The 27,654-nt window shown below is 42.8% G+C and overlaps 1 protein-coding gene across 1 annotated transcript in view; it reads left to right on the forward strand.

Moving 5' to 3' along the window:
* Positions 1-16,888: 16,888 nt before the first annotated feature.
* The window catches only part of FAM169A (family with sequence similarity 169 member A), a 35,096-nt gene continuing 24,330 nt past the window's right edge, over positions 16,889-27,654 (forward strand). Inside the window, exon 1 of the mRNA XM_051642986.1 lies at positions 16,889-16,960. The gene's annotated coding sequence lies outside the window, so the exon portion shown is untranslated. The remainder of the gene's footprint in view (positions 16,961-27,654) is intronic.

Here is a 27,654-nt window from a genome sequence, read left to right on the forward strand (position 1 = left end):
TTCCAGAGCTCTGACTTCTCCTTAAAACCATCCAGGAGGAACACTTAAAATGCCTTTCCATCATAGCAGCCATCCCCATTCCTCCTCCAGGTCCACCTCCTGCTCTGACACTCAAGAACACTCTGCAAGCAGCCAATGTGCAAGGGGGGCTGCTCAGTTGTCCCAGGGGAAGTTTCAGGTGGTTGTTGTCTCTCAGCTGTGATGTGTGAAATGTAGTATCTCTTTGTAGGATGCAATTTTGAGACACAAGGAACGCCTTACTCTCAATTAGGCAAGTATATTTATTGCAATTAACTGGCACCTACACCGTGCTGCTCATCCTTTTCTTTCCTTGTTTTTTTAAATCTTGAACTTCCCCTGGGACAACTGAGCAGCCCCCCTTGCAGTGAAGCTTGGTGTGAGGATGCAGTGGCCATCTTGCAGTGCCTTGTGGGATGTATCATGGTGAATTTGAGCCCTTTCTGGAGAAGAAGACTACACTTTCAGAAGATGTTAGGGGTTTTTGGAAGCACTGTGAGGCCTAGGTAATTACCAAGTTTGCCCTGCAGATAATAAAGAGATAAGAAAGATAATAAATAATGACTCTATGATGTTTCCAAATATTTTTCCAAAAGTTAGGTAATTAGTCTTGAAGCCATCATAGGGGGACTTTTACAGAGCTGTATTCATCATTAAGTTAACCACCACAGTTCTCCTGTCGATCATAATCTCTTAATTTAGATGATGTCCTTGGAGTAGGAAGGAGAAGCTGTGACAGGAGCTATTGCAGGAGAATGTTTGAATTGTCTTTCTGGCAGTACTTCTCTTAGCAGACACATCTAATAGAAACACACGACTTGTGTTTGTGTTTCATAGAAATCCTGAGGTTGAAAATGTATTGCATTCCCAGCTCTTCTCAGAGAGAGACAAAGAAGGAGGAAAAAAAGGAAGCAGAAAATACCCCCATATTAAAAATAATCCAAAAACCCAAACCAAAAACAATCCATAGTTTTTCTTCCACAAGATATTCTTCCAATAGTTGCAAAATATTTGCCTCCACAGCTCTGCTGGAGAGAATTTGTCCTGTGTGAGAAGTATCCATGTTGATAATGGGTAGCTTTTGTTATTTATAGCATTAAAAAAGCCTTTCACAAAACATATTTCCTCAGACATAGTAGTATCTGTTATATGTCTGTATACATAATCAGTATCATCAGATGATTAAATGACACATGCATGGTCTTGGGAACATGCCCTGCACCCTCCAAATCTGTGTTGGGGTTCCTGAGCCCAGTCTTGCTGCCCAAGCTTCCTGTGACCTTGGCTCAACCCTGGCTTGCAAAGGCAGGATACCACTGCTAAGTATTTTAAGGGTCTTTTCAGACTGGGCGCTGGGGAAATGTGAGAGCATATTGCAGCCACTCCTCTCCTGTCTCTGAGAAGCAGTGATAGAAGGGTGTGGACATTTAAAACTTTATCAATGGGGAACTACTTTGGTGCTTACTGAGAAGGGGGTAGGAAATAGTTCCTCAGAGCACTGTCAGTTGAGATTCTCAAAGAGCGAGCAGATGCCACTGCATCTGTTACCTCCTCTTCCTATGTCTGAGTGCATCTCTGTGACCATATTAAATGGAGGTTCCATTCATAGGGAAACAGCAACAAACACAGCTATTTCCCCTCACCAGCCAAGCCTTTAGCATCTGGAAAAGACACAGCATGCGAAAGATGCCAGTGGATCTTACAGCTTACTGACGAAATCCAAACTGTGCTCATACGTGTTGCAGGAGAAACTTCTTTGGGTAAAGGGCTAAAAATGCCCCTGTTAACAGGAATGTGGCAGAGACACCTAGGAATCTAAGGAAACAGCCGTTTTCCTAGGTGAGAAACATGGGGCACAGTGGGTTGCATGGTTTCTATGACTGTTTCACAAAGAGAATAACAATGGAAAGAAGCAGCAGTACATGAATAAGTAGGGAGCAGCATTTCTTCATAACACTGCTTGCACTTACAAAGTAGTTGTATGTCACTGATATCCAGAAATGTTGCATTTACTTCTTTAAAAACATTTTGGGTAAAGGGCTAAAAATGTATATGTTCAATCAATAAATATAAATTAATATTAGCCTACTTTAAAATATTGTGTTTGGACATGGAGTTATGCAAGATACTAATATTTTGTATTGATATGTACCTTTGATTTTTTTAATTTGAGGATTAATTTTGGTCAACATGAACTTTCCAAGTTAAATTTAAGCATATCACAGAGCTTATGAATGATCAGTCACGTGGTAGAGATTTGCTTCGTAACACAGTCAAGAAAATTATTAATATATACATATATTCATGAATCAGTCTATTTAGACAACCCACTGTGACTTTCAGATGAGCTCTAATGAAGTATTAAAATTTTTAACTATTGTCTTTTACACCTGCATTCAATTTAAAATCTGTGTAGTACCTCAGAATCCTAAAATGTCCTTGGAAAAATCTAAAATCTACAGGCAGAAGCAAAGTTCAAGGTTTGGTTTTGGTTTTTTTGGTTGTTTGGTTTGGGTTGGTTTTTTTTAATTTATTTTGGGGGGTTTTTGTGGATTTTGTTTGTTTGTTTGGTTTTGTTTTTGTTTGTTTTTCAATCTTTACAAAAGCCTTTTAGATGTTTCCAGATCTTCCCTGGGAAAAAAAAAAAAAAAAAAAAAGGCTGCTTTTTTTCTTACTGGTCCACTCTCTCTGACACCAGATTGGATGGCTGAATTCTGCCTATCTAAATTCTGCCCTACAGCTTCAGTCAAAGAGAATGTTAGATACTTCTTGTCTGAAGCTGCTGCTTGCATTCATGGTGGCCTGATCCTCCAGCTCCAGCAGCAGCAGGAGGATATTGGGAATCCCACTGTGTGTTTGTCCCCACTCAACAGAAGTACAATATCAGAGTGGTCCTCTCCTCATTCATTATAGTACACAAGGGATGTTGTAAGATGAGATTTTTTTTTGCTGAGACTAATGAACAGAGTCTTAATTGCAGTGGAACTAGGACAACAACATTTAATTGCAGCATAACTGACTGAGGTAAAATGAGGATATTCTCCTCAGGTCATCCTGGGCCTTTTGAAATGATCAGATGTGAAGATGCCAGTACTTCATAACTTTACTGTGGGGTTGTTTGCACAGTTCAATCTATGGCAATTATGTTTGATTAAAAGTATAGCCTAACATACAAATACAAATGTGAAGTTTCTAGCAATTTGTTTGCCAATTCTGGAACTGCCAGAGCCTCTCAAAGACACAAACTCTGAAGAATTATTTTTCCCTATTGAAAATTCCATATTTGGGATACTTTTTCTTCTTAATTGGAACGAGAAGACAAACTCTCTCACAGTCTCTCACAGCCTCTCACAGCATTTTGAGGCTGAGATCAAGATTTTATTATTACAAACAAATCAAAAACTCTTTGGTTGCAATGAGATTAGAATACGTTCATAAGATGTGAAAACCTTGCAATGGAGAGAATACAGCCAATGGAGAAAACAGTCCAACAGTAGTAAAGCCACAGTTCCATGCTCCTAGGTACAAGCAGAAGAGAGACTAAGCAGGTAGTCCAGGTTGGTACACACAGAGACACATGTATACAACACACTAATACGTATACACTTAGCAGTCCACACTGATGAACACAGAGAGAAAACCCACCACTCACACAAATGCATGCAGCACCAATGGCCTCTAAGTATTCCCTTCTCTGGTTCATCAGGATGTGTCGGTAGGAAATGTGTCTATATATACAAACATAATACAGGTTGCTCCAGTAACTGACTGAGACCCTCACTAACTGGCCCTGGATCCTCAGTTTTCACAGTTGCAAGCACCTGTGCACAGAAGCCCCTAGTGCCCACAGCCCAACTCACAGACACAGGCACACCATCTCCTTGGAAGTGTCACCTGGATCCTCATGTCTCCAGTTGCCTCACACGGACACACATGCACATACAGATACAAACAGGTCTGACCCCATACCCCACAGTCTGGCATGGACCCCCCATCTGTCCAGTAGCCAGCTGCTTTGGTGGCCTCACTCTGAGAAGCATGCACCCACAGCTCCAACGCCACCTGTGCTTGCCACCTTGTCCAGCATGAGCTTGCTTGTACACCTGGACTCATGCCAGTTGCTGGCACCATGGATGAATGAGCCCTACGTTCCCTGCTCCAGTTGCTGCCACTCAGACACCCATGACCACACATATATGCAGAGTAGGGAGTCCGTCACCCAGAAAATTGCTTAGAAAAAGGTTTTAGAAGACAGGCCAGACTGTAGTGACCATGGACATGGCACAGGACATGGCCAGACAAGTGTACTGAGCAGTAACATGTTTACATGTCACCACCCCTTTTATCCCTTTATCCCTCTATTTTGCATACTTGTTCCTCCCCACACTGCCTTGAACCCTTTCTTTCCCCACCCTTGGTTTCTCCTCTAAACATCCTTCAATAAGTCTTAAACAATTCCCAAATGCTCTTTACTATATACCTGTTGTGGGTTAACCCCAATAGGCAGCTGAGCCCCAGACAGCTGTTTGCTTGCTGCCTCCCCAGCCTTCCCCCATGGGATGTGGGAGAGAACTGAAAGGGTAAAAGTGAGAAAACTCATAGGCTGAAATAATCACAGTTGAATAAGTAAAACAAAAGCTGCACACACAAGCAAAACAAAATAAGAAATTTACTCCCTTCCATGGGTAGGCAGGTGTTCAGCTATCTCCAGGAAAGTGGGGCCCCATCATGAGTAATGCTCACTTGGGAATAAAAATGCATAATCCTGAACATTCCCCCTTCCTTCTTCTTCCTCCAGCTTTTTATTGCTGATGTTATATATGCTGGAATATCCCTGTGGTGAGTGGCAATCAGCTATCCCAGCTGAATCCCTGTGCTTGTTTGGTTTGGCAGGCTTTTTAGTAGTGGGGAAGGGCCCCAAGGGTGGCTCAGTAAGAAGCTGAGAATCTCCCTCAGTCCAAAACCAGCTGGGGAACCACTAGAGAGACAATAGATGTAACTTTGCAATTAAGATATGAAAGAACTGAAATGAGACCTGAGCAGAGCTAGCAGTGGGAGAAAGCTGTGCTGGGGAAGGAGAGCGGTGCTGGTGGTTGGTGAGGAAGAAGGTGCCCAAGCAGAAGTTTCCCTGCAACCCATGGCGAGATGGCAGCTGTGCCCCTGCACTCATGGAGGAACGTGATGGAACATTCCCTGAAGGTGCCAGGAGGGGTGAACTTGGTTTTGCTGTCAGTGGACCCTGATTATGCAGCTGTGGAAGACCCAGGGGAGGTGGGTGTTCCCGAAGCAGCCCGTGACTCTGTGGGAAGCCCAGGCTGGAGCAGCTCCGGACCTCGTGGGAAGGACTCATGAAGGAGAGGTTCGTGGAGGACTCCCTCCCATGGGAGGGACCCCATGGGGAAGCAGGGCAGGACTGTAAGGAATCCTTCTTCCCGAGGAGGAAGGAGCAGCAGGAACCACCAGCCTGTGAACTGACTCTAAACCCCATCCCCTGTCCCCCTGTGCCGCTGGGGGGAAGGAGGGAGAGAAACCGGGAACAAAGGGATTTGGGCCCCTGGAAGAAGGGAGGGGTGGGGTAACATATGCAAGCCCTGTGAGTGGCCACAGGGCTGGTTCTTTGTTGTTGTGTTAGGTCTGAACCATGACAGTCCCTCCTCAACTTTTTCTACACCCACAGCCCACTCACTGGTGGGGTGAGAAGCAGAAAAGGCCTTGATGCTGTGTAAGCACAGCTCAGCAGTAACAAAAACATCACTGAGTTATCAAGACTGTTTTCAGCACAAATCCAAAACACGGTCCACACCAGCTGCTATGAAAAAATTCAGCTCTGTCCTAGGCAAAATGAGTACAATCCTGTATGTCATGTAGTCCTAGGCAATAATGCCTCTCAGCCTGAAAGGTGCCTTGGAAAGACTGTATGTTGACTCACAGTGATGGGTGTCATCCCCAGCCCAGGAGGCTGATTGTCCTCCTGGGACAGACCCTGAGAGAAGATGGGTCTAGGAAAACAAAAATTTTGTTTTTTACTTTATATGATACTGTGGATGGGAAAAAAAATGACTTCTGTCCAAAAAAAATTGTTAAAAACATAAAACTATTACCATTAAATATTTCAGTTTCAACAAATATGTACATGACAGTTACAAAAAGTTATGTGCAGATTTTTGTCAGCCAGCTCTGTGAAGCAGCATCTCCTTCTTGGTTTGAATCCTGTTTGGAACTTACCTGGAAACCTCTTTCAATGAAGTATTTTGCCTATTTTGAAATTGATAGTATGCATTAAAACAAAACTGACAAACTGCAAAAAGTAAAATTTCCCCACAAAAACAAAATCTTGCTGAAGAACCATTACTTTGCTATCAGGATAATATAAATGTTATTTGTAAAAACAGAATAACATAAATAATTAAAACAAAGACAGCTCCTGGCCCTGAAGGAATGAAATGCTTAGTTGCTTAATATGCTAAACACAGCTAGTAAAGCTCTACTTGCTCCTACTAATCAAGAAAGACATTGATTTTGTTTGGTTTGCCATGAATATTTGCTACAGAAAAATATCCCTGCAGATTATCCATGTTTTAAGGAGAACAACTTTAATTCCTTTGTCTGTAGATAAATTGAGGTTTATCGTTCCTGATCACAAATGTTCCAAAGCAGAATAGTACTTCCCTCAGAAAGCTGAAAAATCTGCCTTTGCAGGTGGTCAGATCTGCCTTTTCCCAGGTGAGAAGGTTCTATTCAAAGCTTCCTCAAGATTTTGTCCTTAAAAAACAAAGACCTGAATTAAAGTTACAGGTATTAGAGCCTTTTAAGATAAGGCATGTTGAGAGTCACTTACCTAGCAGTTTAATTTCATTCTACATTTACATTTGCTCATCCTCCTCAATGTTTTATTTTGTGGGGTAAAAATCTGACTGATATTTGGAAATGTGAAAGGATGTGTGCAATTTGAAGAGAATGGAACATGAGACTGGAATTCAAGTTGTTGCCTTCAAGACTGAGTCACTGAGCCCACAGCCCCTACCTACCTGTGAAGACATTACTGCTTTTCAGGAAACTGCACAGGGCATCCCAGGCTGAAGTATTCCTCCATCATTGTGCTTCATACACTTCCAGATCTGCTAAGCTGACTTAGCAAATAGCTTGCAAGGGTGTCACAAGTAACGTGGTGCCAAAAGCGGTTGCTCTGCAGTATGGGAGAAAGCTCTTAGAAACTGGTGAAGTGATTATTGCAAACAGAAGATATAGAGGCAACAGAATGACGAGTGGACCTCAGAGAAAGCAAACATCTGCAAACTTAAAAAATGGCAGAGAGGAGCTCTTTGGGAGCAATAGGTAGAGGAAAAGGAACTGGATTTGTAAAGAAGACATCAAATGCACACATGACACAGGGACTAACAGGGCAGATAGCAGTGCCTAGAAAAGGACCTCAGTATTATAATAATTTGCAAACTGCATATGGATCAGCAATGGTACATTACTGACAGGGAAACAATTACTTTCATGTGAAGTTTGGTTAGACATCAATTTTTTTATTTTATTTTTTTTTTAAGTACAAGGCAAATTTTTGTGGATTCTTCTTCACTAGAGGTTAAAAGAGCAAATTTAGACAAGTATCTGCCAGAGTTGTGCCCAGGCTTAGTCATCCCTCAGTACAAAGGGATGGACTGGTTCCGTGTTTCTGAGAGAGGGCTTGCTGCTATTAGATGGAGAAGAAAATAAAGGTGTAAAAAATAATACTAGGTTTTCAGACAGTGCCTCTGTCCTTCTTACACCCCCACAAAGGTCTTAAATGCTTATCTCCATGACCAAACCATTCTCTGTCCAGTATCAGAGCTGTGATGGGCTTCCTTGTATATCCCCTGGTGATTTTCTGACCTTTACTAGGACTTTCCCTTCTGCAAAACAGTCTTTCCTACCTGTTGTCATCTAAGTACTTCAGCATGGTGCTGCAGGAGATTCCCCAGGTTCCCAGATGCAACTTTGTAACTTCTTCCTACCATCTCCCCAACAAGTCCTCCCTCTTCTCCTTCACATCGAATGCTATTCAATACTAACTGCAAGAAATGAAGACTTCAAAAATTGTATTCATTCACTTCAGAATGACACTGCAGCAGCTGCGGTCCTCACAGGGACACTTCCTCTGGAGTGGGAGAGTGTAGGCACGGTCACACAGCAGTGACTGCTGATGCCACCACTGTCTTCTGCATCAGGGGACACCCTCCCAAGCCACAGGTGAATCAGCAAATAGAAACAAGTGGTACACAGGGACTGCTGCAAATGAGTTTTAAAAGCCATGTTTTTTCCTGTAAATTGTAGGAGCAAAAAAGCAGAAAATAATTTATTTCTGAAAATGTGATTGTCCAGCTGGTGAAGTCACTGCTTTTCAAGTGAAAAAAACACTTGAACAAATAAAGTGCTAAGAACTAATCAGACCAATTACCAAATTGTGTTTTGTAGTAATAAATACACATACACATCTCACAGTGAAAGAAAGAGCTTACTGTTTTCTAACTTTTTTTACATTAAAAATATATTCAGTTAGAACAATTGCTTTTACTCTTTCCAACATGACAGACCTCTGCTTTGCAATGTTTACTTCTATAGACTAAAATGAAGTCTTAAGGACAGCACACTTGTTTCTTTTCAGTTATCCTTCAGAAATCCTTTTAAAATTGTCACAAGCACACAGTTATACATATCCATGTTAAAAGTCACTGTATTAGACAAGGTCAAATATAAGGCTGTGAGACATTTTACCTTCAAAAGCATAGTATAGGCAACATTCCTGCCAGATGCACAACAACCTATGGTTCCTTTGAAGTTACCGGACAAATCCTGCCTCCAGGATTACCATTTGGCTGTGGTAATTTGTGTGCAGTATTTTAAGGCAAAGGCTGTCCTTCCATTTTCTCCACTGTCACAAAATGTTAATCCTGCAATAGGGAAGGAATGGTTTCACCTGTGACCAGAAGATGGATCCTGTCCAGAAAACTGTCAGTCTCATGATAAGAAAGGAAACATAAGGGTTTGTGGGCTGACCGAAGAAGCACAAGGTAACAGGGCCAAAACAGCAACCAGCCTGACAAGGAGTGGTTCAAGTCCATCAGTGGTCTGCACCTACTGATCTTGGCATCAAGCTATGACAGACAAGAAGAGTTTTTAAGAAGGGATCTGAGGGCAGCCATGGAGAGCTGCTTCGGTATTTATTGAAAACGTCTGTAATGTACAAGATAGGTGTGTGTATTTCTGCCAGAATTTGGGGTAAAAGTGCAGTAGAAATTTGTTTTTTAAAAAAATTAACAGGGAAACCTCCTTGCAATTATCTTATGCTCATCATTGGGTAAAGGTGTTCTGGTATCAACATTTTACCTTACTTAACTTTGTTTTTAGAGAGGTATATTTCACACTCTTCTGTTTGTTTACTTACTTTCTTGACATAGAAACTTGCTTTGAAAGCATTATACCAAGCCCAACTTCAAATGCCTGTATAGAAATGTTTGTTAGTAGGGGTACATTGTGACTCACCACATCATATTTAAAGTCAATACCTGTAATAGCTTTATGATTATTCCAGTATTGCTAGAAACAGCTGATAGGTTCTCAAATAAGTTAATAGATCAGAAGGCATTGAAAGCTGTAAATATTCTGGAATGACATATTAGAAATTAGGACAAGATTTTATCTACTACACTACACAGGCTGCAGTAGCCAAGAGTAAAGGATGACACTGGAAAGGTGACTTATTTTTGCAAGGAGGCATTTCCCTGAGAAGAAATACAGCCCTTGTGTCATATTAATTTAGAGATGAAGTGTAAATTTTTGCTATCCTGTACCATGGCCTCCAGTATTCAACACTAAATGAGAAGTCCTCTCTGATATAGATGTTATCTAACATCTTTGTAAGTGACCTTGGGGTTGGGATCAAGAGCACCCTGAAGTTTACTGACAACACCAAAATGAGTGGAGAGGTTGACACTCTGGAAGGGAGGGCCACCCTCCAGGATGACCTGGACAAACTGGAGGACTGGGATAGCAGAAATCTTTTGAAGTTCCATGGGGAAAAGTGTAAGGTCTTGCACCTGAGAACACATAACCCAGGAGTGCAGTTCAGACTAGGACTCACCTGGCTGGAGAGCAGCCTGTGGAAAGGGACCTAGAGATCATGGCAGTTAACAGGTTCAACATGAGTGAACAGTGAGCTGCAGCAGCAAAGAAAGCCAACAAGGTGCTGGGCTGCATCAACAAGGGCATCACCAGCAGAAATAAGGAAGTCATCATCCACATGGAGATTGCTTTTATACAAGGAGTCACATGGAAAAGACAAGGGGTAACGGGCACAAGTTGCTCCTGGGGAGGTTCTGATCGGGTGCAACAGGTAAATATTTCACCATGAGAACACTCAAACATTGGAATAGTCTGCCAAGGGAAGTGGTAGATTCCTCTACATTGAACAATTTAAAGTCTCAGCTTGACAGGGTGCTGAGCCATCTCAGATGAACTATAGTAGTACCTAGAAAGGTTGAACCAGATCCTTGAGGTCCCTTCCAGCCTGGCATTCTGTGATCCTGTGATTCATGGGTAGTTACTATAGATTTGTTAAATCCACACCAATAATTGCTGCACAGTTAACTTGTTTGTGTCACTGCACTCTGAGATAAGACAAATTGAGCTTGCTCACCTGAACTTTCTGCTCTTCACCATTTAAGTAATATCTTGTAAATGTTATATAAGTTTTTCAGTGCAACTCAACAGCACTTTTTTTCCATCTGTGTATTTTCCCTCTTTCTTTCCATGTGTGTGCCCTGCACAGGGCTTCTCCAGCTCCTGAAGAACTGCAACTACTGAGTGCTTTTTTGACTTTTGCTGCACAGAGCAGATGGAACTGCTGCAGTATTTCATGTCACACTGGGAAAGCTGTGAGGGGCCATAAGACTTAGGGTCAGCAGAAGCAGTAAGTCATGGGGCCACCAAGAGGACAGAGGCCACAAGGCCAGGTTTCAAATTAACTGCATAATAAGGGCATTGTACAAGGAGATCAGGAGGGGTTAGGAAGATGCATCCTGTGGAGGCCAGACTACTGATTGCAGGCAGCCCTAATGGCAGAAGATGTGAAGGATGAAACAATAAAGAATATACAAGTTTGATCTAGCAAATTTGGGCAGTCTTAGAATGACAAAGCTGATTCTCAGCCTTTGTGAAGTTTCTTCTCTGGGGTTGCTCTGTGATGGTAGAGCCCTCTTAGAGAACTTTCTATATCTACAGTTCCACGTGGCATCTTCTTTGAATACACAAGTCTGCATTATTTTTTCTACTAATAGCGGAGCCGATGTGGTTCAAGGCCTGCACGCTGTTTGCACACGAATACATCTGCCTTTGTGACAATCACACATCTGACTGCAATATCAACATGGCACAAGAAGAGGTCTATGTTGGTGGTTTACAATGCAGTTCCACTTGCGTGAGGCCAGATCATCTCCCTGTCTATAACATGACTCATCAGAGCAATGCAAGGAGGAATTACCCACCTTTTATTCTCACTTTCCCTTTTTTTCTACAAGATAAAGCTTTCTATTTGGCTCATTTACAGAACCTTTAATTTCTTTATAAATGCCCATTCTGTATTTGGGGAGTAGGAAAATTTTGTCAAGAAATGGAAAATGCAGATGAAAGAAGCTTACTAAATAATCCCCAAATGCTACAAAAATCTTCAAGTCCTGGTAAAACCTATTACAACCACACAAAAATGTTGTCTTACTGGAAGACAGAATATGGAGTCTTTGAGAGGGTAAGGGCTAAGTAAAATAAGTTTAGAGTGGGAAAACAAATCTCATACAGCACTTGGAGGCAAAAGAGAGATTTCAGGATATTACATTAGAAATTGAAAAGGAGCTGTTAACACAGGAACCATTATTTTTATTACTTGCTGTTGGATGAAACTTTGATGACAAAGGAAAATCCTTTTGCCTGTGGAATAAGCTGACCAGAAAAGGAGATGTTTCTAGCTGTTCTACAGGAATATAAACAGAGAGAAACACAATTTCTTATGTGATTGTGGTTATAAAAACTACTGCAAAACAGCAGTTGGGAGAGAGGAGTGAGAAAATGGGCGACTATGCAGACACCAAGGTCAGAGAAGGGGGGCTGGAGTTGCTCCAGGTGCCAGAAAAGAGATTCCCATGCGACCCTTGGTGAAGACCATGGTGAGACAGGCTGTCCACCTGCTGCCCACAGAGGTCCACGGTGGAGCACATAACCACCCTGCAGCCCACAGAGCATCCCACACTGGTGCATGCTGGAGCTGTTTGTGAAGAACTGCAGCCTGTGGGAAGGACCCATGCTGGAGACTTCAACCCACACTCCTTGTCCCCCTGTGCCACTGAGGGGAAGAAGGTAGAGAAGTCAGGAGTGAAGTTCAGCACAGGAAGAAGGGAGGGGTGGGAGGAATGTGGTTCTAGATATATTCTTTTTCTCTCATTATCCTACTGTGATTTGATTGGCAATACATTAAATTAACTTTCCTGAGTTTAGTTTGTTTTGCCTGTGGAGGGAATTGGTGAGTGATCTCCCCGTCCTTATTTTGGCCCATGTCAGAAGTGTTCAAGGTCAAGTTAGATGGGGCTTTGAGCAACCTAATCTATGGAGAGATGTTCCTGCTCTTGGCAGGGGTGTTGAACTAGATGATCTTTAGTTGAACTAGATGATCTTTAATTGCTCCTTTCAACCTAAACCATTCCATTGTTCTATGTTTCTAAGTACATCATATGTCCCTGGAACTTATGTTTGGTGTACAAGCCTCAAGCTCTGCTGAATGCATGGTCAGATGTGTATCTTGTAGCTGCATAGAATGCTTGGATTTAGCATGCTATACAGCATGCCTGTCATTTAGCACACAATACTCACAAATATGACTCCATGAGAACTTGTTCCTTTTCCTTTACTTCTTCTTCTTTACCGGAAAAACGTTTGATCCAGTTCACCTAGCCAGGCTGTGGGCATCTCCCTCACTAGCGATTTAAGAAAACACAGCTTAGACAAACATCTCCCAGTGCTGGTTTTGCCTCACTGCAAGACAAGCCAGACAATTTGTCCATTCCTTCCAGTTTGACAATTCTTGCAAAGTATCAATTGCTCTAAGAACACCAGAGACAGAAGATACACAAATATATGGTAAGATGCTAGATTCTCTCTTTAATGCAAAGATTTCACAAAAATATTTAGTTGTGGGAGCATCTTCTTTTCCTGTACGCTACACACTACCAGAGCTGTGATGGGGTACGGTCTTTACTGCAAAAATTATCACAGCAACCAAAATGCCAAAGGAGAGGTAAAGGCCCTTTGTGGCAGGTGGGAATGCGCGTGTGTGTTTATACTCCATTGCACACGTATTCAGGGGGTCATCCCAGTTCTATGCAATGTAATCGGTAAGATCCTTCACTGCATATATTTAATTGTATTGTTGTGAGTAGTCATACAAGTGAGGCTGAACATGCTTTTTAAAATGTGCTATGTAAGCATGATATAGGACAGAAGGAATACAGAATCTCACATAAAATTACTATGATTACCAGAAAAAGCAATAGCCACGAGCAAGCAACTTTTGTCAAGATTTCTGTAAGCCTCACAATGTAACTTAAAGTAGAAAGTGGGTATTTATTTGTGGGTTTTGCACAGAGGTTCTTCCAGACATAAAAGGTGGCATGAAAGAAGTAATAACAATTAAAAACCAAAACCAAACCAAACGGTGAAAATCTATTTCTAAAAAATATTCGAGGTCACCTGTGAAGACAATAATACATTGGATGATTGTTATCCAAATTTATTTTTCTGCCTTCGGATCGTATCTGTCTTTATATTTATTTTCCTAAAATACTTCATGACCAGGATTTTAATAGCACATCCATATCGTAAGCAACTAAGGGAAATATTTTATTAAATTACATTGTGTACGTTAAAGTCTCCTTATGTCCTTTGCAATATCTAGTAAATAACCATGACAAAAAACAGGTCAATTTTTTTTTCATCAAATAAAGGCCCAGAGGTTCTTGGGCCTTCCATGAAACTGTCAGCAAAAAAGAAGATAGTAACCCACAACCAATTTCTAGGTTCTTTCCTTCTTCTGAAAGCAAAACATACAGGAAATGGAGTTAACTAATTTTAAGAATTCCCTGTCAAGGTTAAATTCTAATCTTACTGCATTTATGTGTCTTGTTTTCTACTACTACATACTGAAGAACGATTTTCACTCTGTGAAGCTGTGAAACAAAAATGAATGTAAATAAAATGTTCTGTCTTACTTTGTAAGGCAAGTGTGAAATATGATCAGTATTACTCTAATTAGGAGAAAAAAAAATAAGGTAGCATAAGACCTGGCCCTACTACATAGAGGTATATGAGTTTATCTTTGAGCTCACAAGACTTCTTGATGGAGTAAGTGTATTTTTATGACCAAAACACCATTTTCATATTAATCCCTTTCTCCATAGCCAACAGACCTTGGTCAAAGCTTGGTTGTAAATGCATTTTTAAAGTAAACCCTGTATTTTAAAAGTTCTGGTCATGCTGTCTCCCAAACCCCCTCTTATAGTCTGACATTTTCAGCAAAGTTACATGTAGTTAATAATTATTAATGTCCTGAATGCTCCCCTGTGGCCCTGTGGGGAACGGTCCATCTTCTTTCCCCCCACATAAGACTAAACAAAATGCCATTCAAGCCAGCAAAACAAGAGTGGTGTCTTTTTGCTGATTTAGCCAAGGAAGAACTGGAACAGGCCCCTGGCTCTACCGGGTAAGTCCACAGCAAGAAAAGAGCATGAGGGTTATGATAACTGGCAGCAAAATGGACAACAGGTTAAAGCCTGCCTCTGACAGAGTACGTACCTGGCCAGTGCTAACTGGCTAATTTGAACAGTGGTACCTAATTCAAACAGTGATCTCTGATCTATAAAAGAGGGCAAGTTCTGCAGGCTCTGCTCTGTCTGCCTGCCCGGGAGGAGACCCTGCTGCAGCACCAGAAGCCCCTGCAGCCCCAGCACCGCTGTCCGGAGGAGCCCAGAGGGCAGGGAGGGCGGCCCCGCAACAGCTGCCCGCAGAAGCCGAGGCGGGGCCGCCCGCACCCGCTCCGCGGGGAGCCAGCCCGCTCCCGAGGGACTGTTGTCCAACGGAGCCTGCCCGGCGGGATCCTGCCCGGCTGGAGCTGCCCGAGCCTGACACCAGAGCCGGAGCCAAACCGGACCGGAGCCCGCCGCTGCCTGCCCGGTCCGCCTGCCGCTCTGCCCCGGGACTGGAGCTCGCCGAGGCTCACGGAGGAGCCGCGTCCGCTGCTGCTGCTGGGGGGTCGCCCCCGGTACCGGGAAGCCGCTCCCAAGGACCTGCTGCCGGTACCGGGAAGCCGCTCCCAAGGACCTGCTGCCGAGCCCTGCCCGCTGGAGAAGAAGCCGCATCCAGGAGCCGCACGCTGCGGAAGGGTGAACGCGCGCGCCCGCGCACACACTCCCTAACTTTCCTGCCGGACTCAACTCCTACCCTTTTACTCCATTGATTCCACACCTCTCCCTCGGAGTGTACATGTAATAAGACCGTAGTACCTTTGCATTATTTTCCTGATATATACCTAGTCTACCTCTCTTGAACTTCGGTCCCTCAGTTTGTACTAGCCCTTAATAAACCGGTTGGTTCGGAAACTAAACATTGGACTCACTTGTGAGCGTGGTGAGGAGGGGTATTCTAAAATACTCCAAGATGCGGTCCCGCAGCGGCCGTTCCTGTGTGGGAGGCAGCGCCAGGTGTGACCCTCGGGGTCATTCACAAGCCCCTCCACAGCGGGGGCAGTCGCAGCAGCACCTGACAGCCGGTAGCCCCCGACACCGGCCCCCGACAGGCCCCTAGAGCGACAAACCTGTCTGTGGCAGAAAGCACTGACAAGTCCAAGGAACGACTGCTCTCCCCCTCACTGGGCAGTGACACTGTTTTGTGCCCAGCCTCCTCTGTCCGACCCATGTCACCACAGCTATGCACCCTCATGCTCGCCCAGCTCCAAGCAAAGGATTGTACGCTAGAGAGCGAAGATAGGCTGCGTAGCCCGGGTCAAGGGCGAGCTCTGTCCTGCCACAAGAACCTGTGCTGTATTGTCTTGTGCTTCAGCTCCATGGCACACAGGTCTTTCGGGGGGTGGATACCCTGATGCCGTGGCCTGTCGGTGGTCACCGCTGGGGAGCAAGGCTGCCCAGTTCTCCTCTGGCAAGCGTGCCCCTGCCACCCCCGCCGTCCAGGCGGCCCCGCTGCGGCGAACGGGAGCGGCGCCGAGCCCGGCCCGGCCCGTGGGGTGTGTGCCTATCGGAGATGGGGAGGCAGCTGTCCTCGGCCGGGGCCGCGAACCCTCCGTTTCCACAGGGGCAATATTTAATCCCCAGCGTCATGGCGACCGGCACAGCTCGAGCGGGACTACGCGCGGTCTTCGCCTTCCTCCCTGCGGGTACCACCGGCCTCCGAGGCAGCCCCGGGCTCCCTGCGTGTGCCGGGGCCGCGGGGCGGGTACCGCTACCCCCATCACCCTGAGCGATGCCGCGGGCACCTCCACAGCCACGGGGGCTGGCCGGGGAGCCGGCACCAGGCCTGCTGCTGCCGCGGCGAGCGCGGGCCCAGGCCCCGCAGGACCCACCCGCCATGTCGGGCCGAGGCAGCGCGGGGAGGGGCGGGGGGCGCCGCCATGGCGCGCGGCGGCTCCAGGCGTAACAGCGGGAGCGCGTCAGCAGCGAGGGGCGGGGAGGCCGCCGGGGAGAGAATATCTAGCGGCGGGCGGCGGGGCCGGGCGAAGCCGGAGGTGAGCTGGGCAGCGTCCTTCGCGCCGCTGCGGAGCCCGGCCCTGCCCCTCCATTCATTCCCGCGCCGCCGCCTGCCTCCTCCTCTGCTGCCGCCGCGGGAGGCTGCCCGGCCGGCTGAGGTGAGGTGCGGTGCGACCGGGTGTGAGGGGTAACCTGCTGGGGCGTCCCGCTCCTCTGCACCGCCCCGCCGGGCCTGGCCGGGGGAAGGGGGGCTGGCCGGCCCTGCCCGGCCCTGCCCGGCGGGCGCGGGGCGTGCGGCGCAGCGGGCGGCAGGTGGGCGGGCCGGCGCGGCCGCTGCCCGGACACCTCTGCTCCGCGGCAGGCCCTGGCTCCTCGGGTCCCCCGCAGCCGCTCCGGCACGCCCGCGGGCGCCGCGCTCCCCCGCGGGGGCAGAGCCCGGCCCCCGGCGGCCTCCGCGGCCGTGGCAGCGCCGGGCAGGCCGGCGTGGGGCCGGCGTGGCCGCGGGAGGGAGGCGGAGGCGGCTCGGCCGGGCGGCGGGGCGGGCTGGGCGCTGCCCCGGTGGGGCCTGGGGGCGCGGCCGGGGCTCCCCGCGGCCGTATCCGACACGTCGTGCCTCTCCTGGCCCCGGGCTGCGGGCCGGGGCTTGGTTGGTGCCAAGTTCGGTGTGAGTTGTGGCCCAGGCCGCTCCTTGTTGGCAACGGCCAGCCATCTTTTGCGGCTGCATCTATTGTTGCTCTGCAATTCCTGTGTTATAGCCACGCACATGCAGAACATCCCTTACATGTACACATACCTTTACACATAGAGATGAGCGTAGTAGTTGCAATGCTACAAAAGATCGCTGTGTGTGTGTATATGTGAAGATACATGTGGTCATGCACAGTCGTGCACACACACGCTTTTCTGTTTAATTATGTGTGTTTGTTTTTTTCTTAATTTCATTTTGAGGTGGGGTTGATTCCTCTCTCTTAAAACAGGGGCAAGCTTCTAAGATGTCTGTTGACATAACCTTTCTGTCCTGCTTATGGAGTGGTAAATCCAGCCTGAGAAAAGTGGGTTACTCTGAGAGCTAGTGTAAAAGATTTTACTCACATTAATGGGAAAAAAACCAAACCCACAACAAATTCACTGATTTTATATATGTACTAATATCCCGTTTAAAGGAAACCATTAAAGCGTGGTGTCTAAGCTCTTCTGGGCTGTGGACTTTTCAGTCATAATGAGAAATTTGAAAAAGTAGCCTGTGGTGTGGAGACACTGTCCAGCTGATACTTTTTTGTGTATGGGCACAGAGGAGAGGGAAGGGAACTCTGTTTTTCATTCTATTTAAGTGCAAATACCTTTTTTGTGTGTTGGGCTGCACCACTGGTCATAGTCCCCGATTTTTAAGGAGAATAAGTATCATGGCAAAGTGATCAGTATAATAAAATCAGTTCTGCCTCACCGGAGGAGCTATAAACATTCATGCAGATCAAAGTGATTGTGGTCTCACTTCTCCTTCAGACTCTTCTGTAGGAGCTCAGCGCATCTCCTCTCTTTTTCTTTAACCACGCTGTCATCTTTCTTGTGTAATCCACATCTGCTTGATTTAGTTACTTAAGAATGTCTCACCTCTTCAGGGTGACTAGTAAAAAAATATTTTAGCACCTGTTTCACAGAGGGAAAAATGTCAGCGCCAAGTTTATGCTATAAATGTTTAAATTCATCTGGTTTTAACCTGAATTTCAGTATCTTCTCAATTTCAGTACTGTTGTATGAATTAAATGCTGCTGAGGAGTTAGATACAGCAGGCAGGTGTTTCCCATTCCCCTTCACCCAATATGATCTTACTCAGCATCTGCTCTGCATGAAAGTAAATGTTTTACAGTACCTTTCTTTACTGTTGTGGAAGATAACTAAGTGAAATGGGATTCTGCTGAACTTTTCTGGTATGCTGTCTTCAGCAATAAGCGATGAGGACGCACAGTATTTGTCTTTTTGGAGTATTTCATGATTGGCCTCTTTTCAGAGAGACAGTACTCTGAGAAACAATCTGCAAAGTACTCTTAATTTTTTTCTGTGTGCATATTAGGGGAGAAAATGTTGCTTTGCTTTAATAATTAAAAAATGGGTTTTGTGTGGATTTTTTTAATGCTTATTAATATTGTAAAGATAACACAACTCAGAATGAGCTTAATGCTCTCCTTGCTTACCCAAACTCCCTATCTGTGCAGGTTGGTTTAAATAGTTGTAACTGAATACCTGTTATGATGCAGTCTTTGCCAGTGAAAGATAAAGGAGGTTCACTTCAGTGTTGAAGCTGACATATATAAATGCTTTGGTTTTCATTATTGAATGTGAAGTGGAGTTGTTTAGTATGAAATCACTAAAGACAAAGGAATTTGGTGGTACTGGAGAAGCTCATCAGAGAAGAGGTCTTGCATATTTTCTTTGGTATAATAAGGGCTGGTATCATTTTTTGTTTCGTAACAGTCAGTGAGTATCAAGTAGTAGTAACAATTTAAAGTTGTTACCAATTATGTTTCTAAACTTCAAATACAAATAGTGTTGTTAGAGCTAAAGAAATGTGTACTTTTTCTGATTTTCATATTGCTATTCCTTAAACTTTTCTCTAATCGGGTTACTAGCATTTCATTTCCTCACAGACAAATACCTTACTTCGCACTCTTGCAGTTGTAACCTAGTCATCAAATTGTTATCAGCTGTACATTCCAGAAAGCCAGTCATCCTTTCATCTGTAAAATGCAAAGTTTGGGGCAGCTGTGGTAAAGGTGTACACTTTTATTTATTTATTTACTTATTTATTTAATTGCTTTCATCAGTTAGTGTGTCTTTGATAATCATTTTGTAAACTGTTTAAAACAAAAAAAGTATCTTTCTAACACTGCAGAAAAACAATCAAGCAAAATTCAACCCCCCTCTTAAACTTTTCCTTCCAGCTGTTACAGCCTAGGTTAAACGATGCAAAGTGGAAAAGCCTGCTTTAAATGTGTTTCCTCTACTGCATTTCAAAAATACAACTGAAATAGCATGTGCGGTGTCTTGATAGGTCTTCTCTGTCACTCTAACAGGCTTGTCAGCTATTGCTGACTTTTTCTTTTGTTTTTGTTGTGTTTTTTTTTTTAGTGATGAGGTGTGACAGCATATATTTATTTAATCAGTATCAGTTTTGTTGGTGTGCTCCAGTGAGCCTGAGATCTCAAAGAAGCTTTTAAATATCATACTAAAATATGTAAAATAATCTTGTCCCAAATGAGTGCCAAGCTTTCACATCTTCCGTAAAATTGCACTGAAGTTAGTGAGAATTGCCAGGACTAAACATACCTGTTTTCCAAGTTAATTGGAAAACCTACTAGTGTTTTTACATGATACATCTGAGTGTATTAAGTGATTCATTCAATTTAAAATCTAGGAATTGTGTTCTGAAATGTGTGTTGTACAGCTATTCAAAATAGCATTTTAGGTTTTTTGTTTTCAAATCTGAGTTGTTCCCCTCTCAGTCCTGTACTTCATTTTGTAGTAAAATAAAACCTTACAATTTTATTAGTACTGTGGAACAGAGGACCTGTGTATTCATAGTGCCTGTGCCTCTCCTTTCTGCTTATAGTTAGAAATTGTTTATGGGCCAGGATGAATTCAATTCACTCTTATTCTTTCTTCTAAATAGCTTAATCAAAACATACAGAGTAAACATGGTTAAGTAGGTTTCCTTAATTCTGTGCATCACTGAAGAGGAAGAATAATTGGTAAAGGTGTGCTCTCTGACAAATCAGTAGCCCTGGAGGCAGTGCTAGAGTACACCCTGTTCAGAAGTTGGAGCTTAGCAGTGGTTGTGATCCTGCTGTGGCACTGGCCTTGCCCAAGCTCAGTGAGAATATCGATGAACTCTGGGTGGTATGGAATGCTGCATTAGCCCTGACTGGATTTATACTTCTCGTATGCTGGGCATAAACATGTGAAATGTGTTTAGGCTAGCAAATACGTTGCCAGAAGGCCAATCTTTTATCTAGGTCTTTTGCAGGTATCAAATCCTGCAAACAAAAAGGTTTTCTAACTTGGATAGCATTTCTCACAGCTGTTGTAGAATTAGCCAGCAATAATCATAACTTTGGGGAAATTTAATTATTTGTGAGTTGATAATGATAAAATTGTTGAGGATGTTAACAATAACAATGTAAATGTTATTACAGTGCAGCACAGACAACTTAAATGGATTTATAAATGTTGGACTGTTTTGTTCATTTTGATACTGTTGCATTGAGAATTGATGTTGTCAGCCTTTACTCTGAAGCTGTGAACAGTTTTCTGAAGAGGCAGGAGGTAACAGTGTGGTTCCTGCAAGAGAGGCTTAAATCTGAACACTAATTCAGGGTTAATATAATGAGTTAGCAATGCTAATAGCCTTCCAGTTTTTTATACAGTGGGGTATGCTGGTGTGTTCAGACGTATTATTAACTTGCATGTCTTTGTTCTAAACCCACACCTAACAAGCAAGCACTGTCTGTATTTCTAGAGATGATCAGTTACTTAAGATTTTAAGTTTGTTGTGGGTTTTTTTTTTTTCAAAATTTCAAGTACATCCATAACAGGGTAGCCTAGGTGCTAGGAGGTGTAGCTTAGAAGACTGAATCTTACAAATGTACATTACAGTGAGAAGCAGCAGAAATACACTATAGTCACAGAAGTGTGTAAGTTCTTGGAAGGACATTAGGGCCACTGATGATGCAGTTAAGCACAGGTCGATACCAGGGAGGAGGTTGTGTGTGAATTCTTTTCCCCTATTAGAGACATTTTCACTAACTTCTCAGATACATAACCTCAGTTCTGTGGGAATGTGTTTACTGATAACTAGTGAATACATGTTAACAAATATTTTTTTAGAATGCAGCTGGGATAGGCTGAACTAAAACTGCAGTGGCTAGACCCAGAAAACTGTGAGAAACAGAAGTGAACTGTCTGCAAGTATGAGAGTGCTGAAAGAAAAGACAAATGCAGAGCTGCTCAGGAATGTTCTCTATCTGCTAATGAGTTTCCTAAATGCTGGTTCTGATGGCAGTAGGTATGGACAACAGGGGGGAAGCAATTAATTTTGGGGAAGATGATGTGCCCTGAGCTGCTGCTCATTTGTTTTGTCCCATTGGAAAGCCTAGAGAAGAGGTATTTAAGTCAGTTGGGGTCTGACCAGATTCTTGAGGGCTCTGAGCACTGAAATAGTCTTATGTTTTATTCTTCTTTTGTTTCAGGACCAGGGCTTTGACATAAACAAGAAATACCATGCCTTGCTACTTAGATTTATCTTCTAGTTGGAGCAAACTACGAGATGCTTGACTCCTTCCTGTCTTCTTAGTCATATAGATGCTAGGTTTGAATTTGTGTTTCTTGAATGCTTACTTTTCAATGAATGGAGTTTACTTCTACTTTTATAGCTTTAGTTCATATGTGCCTATTTTCCATTCTTCTGAAGATGGGATAAGGAAGACAGACATACTCTTGAGTCCAACTGTGAGCTAGATTGGTGTGATCTGTCTGTGTGGCTTCTGTGAAAGTGAGGAAATATTGGTGCTGTTTTGCATGGACATACGGAAATGCTTACATCTGTCGCTGTACTTTTGAGAATGGTGTCTGTCATCTGGGATGAGTAGCTTGAAATATCTCTTCATAAAATGAGTGAATTCAGTCTGACACTCAGTAATGACTTTGTCATAATTCTGTGGCCCAAATATGGTGTCTGAAAGCCCTGATTACTTCCTTTGAACATTGTTTTTGATGTCTATGGTATTCTTTTCTTCTTACTTTCACCCTGCCTTTCTCTTGAGAAAGGGAAAATGAAGTAGCTTCTAGTAGTTAGCTGTGTCCCTAGTTCTTCTGGTGTTCTTTGGTCCTGCCCTGTTTTGGTAAGGCCATGGACTGCACTGCCTTTGAAATTCATAATTTGGTTGTACATTGTCAAGCCTTCAACTGTGTGCAGCTGAAAGAATTTGCTGCTGTAGAACACAGAATGCAAATAGCAGGTAAAATTCAGAGCTCACTTTTTTGAACACCATATTTTTTACCATCTGTCATCTTCTGGACATAATTGCAATGATAGTTGGAGACAGCTACCGCTTCCCTTTTTCGAAAAAATGCAAATTTTAATCTACAGTAAGTTTTACTGCTCCAAATGTTTGGGCTAATGTTAATGGCATGAGCTTCAATAAGGCCTGGTGCTGGGTCCTGCACTTGGGCCACAACAACCACAGGCAAGGCTACAGGCTTGGGGAAATGTGGTTGGAAAGTCTCTGAAAGAAAAGGACCTGGGGGTTCTAGTTGACAAGCAGCTGAATATGAGCCAGCAGTGTGCCCAGGTGGCCAAGAAAGCCAGTGACATCCTGGCTTGTCTTAGAAATAGTGTGGCCAGCAGAAGCAGAGAGGTGATTGTCCCCCTGTCCTCAGCACTGGTGAGGCCACACCTGGAGTATTGTGTCCAGTTTTGGGCACCTCAATTCAAGAGAGATAATGAGGTGCTAGAGTGAGTACAAAGGAGGGCAACGAAGCTGGTGAAGGGCCTAGAGAATAAATCTTATGAAGAATGCTTGAAGGAGCTGGGAATGGTTAGTTTGAGAAAGAGAAGGCTGAGGGGAGACCTCATCAGTCTCTACAGCTATCTGAAAGGCCATTGTAGAGAGGCTGGTGCTGGTCTCTTTTCACAGGTCATTAGCAACAGAACAAGAGGGAATGGCTTCAAGCTGCAACAAGGGAGGTTTAGACTGGACATTAGGAAATTTTTTTTCACAGAAAGAGTGGTTAGTCACTGAAATAGGCTGCCCAGGGAGGTGGTAGAGTCGTCATCCCTGGATGTGTTTAAGGGTAGTTTGGATGTGGTGTTGGTGGATGTGGTTTAGGGGAGAACTTTGTAGAGTAGAACTTTGGTGGTTGAACTTGTGATCCCAAGGGTCTTTTCCAACCTGAATAGTTTTATGATTCTATGAAATATGTTATACTTTACTGCTGATACCTGGTTTCTAATCCTCAAGCTACTGTAAGTGGGCCATAGGGCCATACAGTCACACTCTGAAACTTCTTGATTCTGTGTTCTTGCTGGTCTGCAAGAAATTTTTAGGGTTGACTGACAGGGTTCTGTTCTTGGGAGCCTTGTTAGTTTGCTTTCCCTGCTTCAATTCTGTGACTTACTCCTGCTGCTGGGAAGATCCCATGTTCATTTCTTAACCCCTTTAATTTGTGGGTGATTTTCATTTGAATAGCCCACAAAACCAAGGCAATTGTTGCTTTCTTAGTTAGAAGTCTGCTGCACATGACTTCAAAAACAGAACAAAGCCAACCAAACCATCTATGGATAATTTAAAAAGGCAAGAAGAACTTGAATACTGCTTAACCCTGGAATTTCCTGCACCTCCTCTACCGAAAGCCATGATATCCACAGACTTAACATGGCATAATTGTGGGTCAGACAACTGTAACTCCTTGGTTATGGAGGTTATTATTGTAAAGCTTAATAACCTGCTGCTCACTGTTAGTAGCCATGGTCACCATCACATTTGAATTTGCATGTGGGGTGTTCTTGAAGCAGCCATAAAGAGAGTTGGTCTTCTCTGGCTGATAGAGTAACTCATTAGACTGTACTAATATGTGTCTGCAATTGGCTAAGCTGATCGGTGTGGCTCTGAAGTCCACCTCAGTTGTGGGATGGGGGGGTAGGACACCACAACCAAGCATTTTAAAAATAGATGCAAATGTGTATATGAAGTTATTGCAACACCAGTCTCATTGTAGTGTTAGGTGGATTACATTAGACTGGATGGTCCACCAGTTGTTTCACTGGATTCACTAGGGTTTTTGTAATTCTGGTTAAAAACTTTATTTGTTATTATCACTGAAATAATTAGATGTATTTATGGGGTGGCCCTTCCAAACGAAAGGGATAATGTTAGAGGAGAGTGTGAAGGCGCTCAACTGCACAAGTTGCCAACAGATGTGGCTACTTGGGAGTAGGAGACAGTTTCTGATAGCAAGTTGCAAGTAAAGCTGCAGAAAATCAGAGAGGAGGCTTTTTGAAGGCCTTTTTGAAGAGGTGCCTGGAGAAGCAAGAGGCAAACCTAGGGATGGAAGGTTGTGGAAATGAGCAGGAGCAAGAGCAGCGTTGTTGGGTATGTCCCAAGTGGCTAGCCAAATACCTCAGAAGGGAGTCTAATGTGGGCTACAAGTGCTGTACTGTAGGAATGCCTGTAAGATCTCTAAGAGCAGAAGCTGTGGGGTATAAAATGGAGGAGAAAAACTGGAGATAACTGACAGTGGAGCTGGAGAACTGCAAAGCAGCAGCTCTGATCTGCTGTAGTACAGGAGGAAAAAAAACAGTGACCAGAGAGGAAAGGTGGGTTATTAGGGGTGTCTCTGTGGGTTTGGTGTTACATTTTTAAGATACCAAGCAGGTTTGTCTTATGTAGTGAAGGGGAGATAGAGGAAAGTGGGAGATTAGAAAGAAGAGTGAGTGCTGAGCGCAGGACAGATCAGATATGGCTCAGAGGGTCTGATCCAGGAAGTAATAATCCCACATAATCCTGTCTTTCTGTCTTTTAGATGTTTATTGTTTTCAAACAACTAGATTTCATTTTGTGTATGGATAATATATACTAATATCTACTTTTGTGTTTAAAAAACACTTCTTATCTAAGAAGTAAAAAGGAAGGCATGAAATATTTCTTTAACAAAACCTCATTTTTTTAACATTTATTAATTGTGGCTATTCTCAAACACAGTTTTAGTAATCTAACATGCTTTCCTAGGAGGAAAGACTTGTACATATTAATTTCCCAAAGCTCTCTACTGGGAAAGTGCTCTTTAAGAAACCAGGTTATAATCTCATTAAAATGTGAGATTCTGTAGAAGAATGTAAATAATATGTTAATAGTTTGTATATCTAAGAACTTAAGTCTTTGATTGAATAGGCTACCTAATCAAATACCTAATTTTAGTCACATGAGCAAAATGCCAGTGGTTTAACACAGGTGCTTAATCAGGTGTATGATTAAGAACCTTACCTACATAAGGTGGGTTTGAGAGTGAAGTTGCATAATATATTCTCCTGATAGTACTCTGTGCCTTGGTTTTGAAAACTGGTAAGTTTTCTGTCTGCTTTCATCAAAGCCATACAACTTTTTTAGTTGCTAGCAGAGTTTTTTGCAAATTTAACCACCAGTTGAGTAAAAGTACTCTTTAATGTTGTTGCTTGTACTTGAATTAAAAATATCTAGGTTTATGTTTGTAGAAATACTGAATGTTAATTTTTTATTATGTTAGAATGTCATGGATATAATTGGAGAATGAGCTTTAGATTTTTTTTAGAGACTATATTCTGTTTTAGTGAAATTAATAGACTTTTTAAAACTTAATTTTTTAATTGAAAATAAATTACATGCCAATACTGTTTGACTTTTTTCAATCTGGAGTACTCTATTTTTCCTTCCTTGTTCATGGTTCATTCAAGAGGTTACTATTTGAACCCAGTGACATAGACCTTTTGACTATAATTCTTTCTGATCTCTAATGCAGTTGTGTTTTATATGAGAACTGGGAAGATGGACCCTTTTTATCTAGGTTTCATAATTCTATGTTATACAACAAAATGCAAGTTAAATTGCAGAGGCTAATTAATGAAAGGATTTATTATTTTTGTTTGTTTATTTGCATTCAAATCAACAGCTTTGATTTGTGTCTCTGATGGAAAACAAGAGCTGTCTAAGCTGCTTCAATCAGATTACGGATAATGTGGTTGGCATACTAATCCAGAGCTGTTGCTGGATGTTGACAGCAATTTCTAGATCATCATCCTGTGTTTCCTATTTGGGATTTTATAGCATATGAGTAGATGTTATTTGAGGTTTTATATTCCTTAAAAAAAAATAATTAAAAAATTAATGAAAATTGTCCTTTTAGGAAAAAAAACCAACAACCCTAAACTCTTAAGGAGGCAAATCTATCTGAGTTGGCAAGAGTCTGTATTTAAGATTGATGGGTCTATATTGTCTAAATGTAAACATAAGCCACAGTGCAGAAAATAGTAATTATATGACTAATTATTATGGTGCAGATAAAGGCTTGAAGATCACTTAGGAATATACAAAAATAAGCTTTACCTAAGTAAAACCCAAGAAAACCTGCCTTTAATGATGTGGTTATTTGAGCGAGGAGGGTTTGAGTTGTCTGTGCACTGTGGCAGATGGAATAGTGTAATACTGGTGCTTCTTCAAGCCTGTATGTTTTTATGGAAATCCTAATATATATATATCTTGTGTTTTAAAAAACAACTTCCCTTTTTTAAAACAGCTACCTGCATTTGACATATATTGCTTTACAAATTAAAATGGATAGAGTTCTAAAAGAGATGGGAATATTAATAAAACATTTAAGCTTTCTTATAGTAGTGGTCTGAATTTTTAACTATGGGACAAGTTTTCTCTATGTATTTCAAACCACAAGACTTGTAATAAACCGGAAAGGTACTCTGTATACATATTCAAGTGACTAATTGTCTTAGTATGGGTATAAGGTTTTCTTATTTTTATATTAGAAAGGGATTAACAGTATTTTTACTTATTTAGGTATTTCAGATTGTCTTTGAATAGAAAGAAGAAAAAGCAACATTTAAAAACAAACCCCTCTGAGTTTTAAATATGTGTTGAATAAAGAAGAAACAATAGCAATAAAAATGTTTTGTGTGTATACAAAAACATCCTGGTAATCTAAGCAGAGAAACATTTATGTAATTTCTCTGCTAACAGAAATAGTGTTAATGAATCTTAACAATTTTAGAAGTGACAGATGTGATACTTCTTTTGTAGTTGAAGCTAAAAGACTA

The sequence above is a fragment of the Apus apus genome, chromosome Z (genome assembly GCF_020740795.1).
Source record: "Apus apus isolate bApuApu2 chromosome Z, bApuApu2.pri.cur, whole genome shotgun sequence".
Classification (NCBI taxonomy): domain Eukaryota; kingdom Metazoa; phylum Chordata; class Aves; order Apodiformes; family Apodidae; genus Apus; species Apus apus.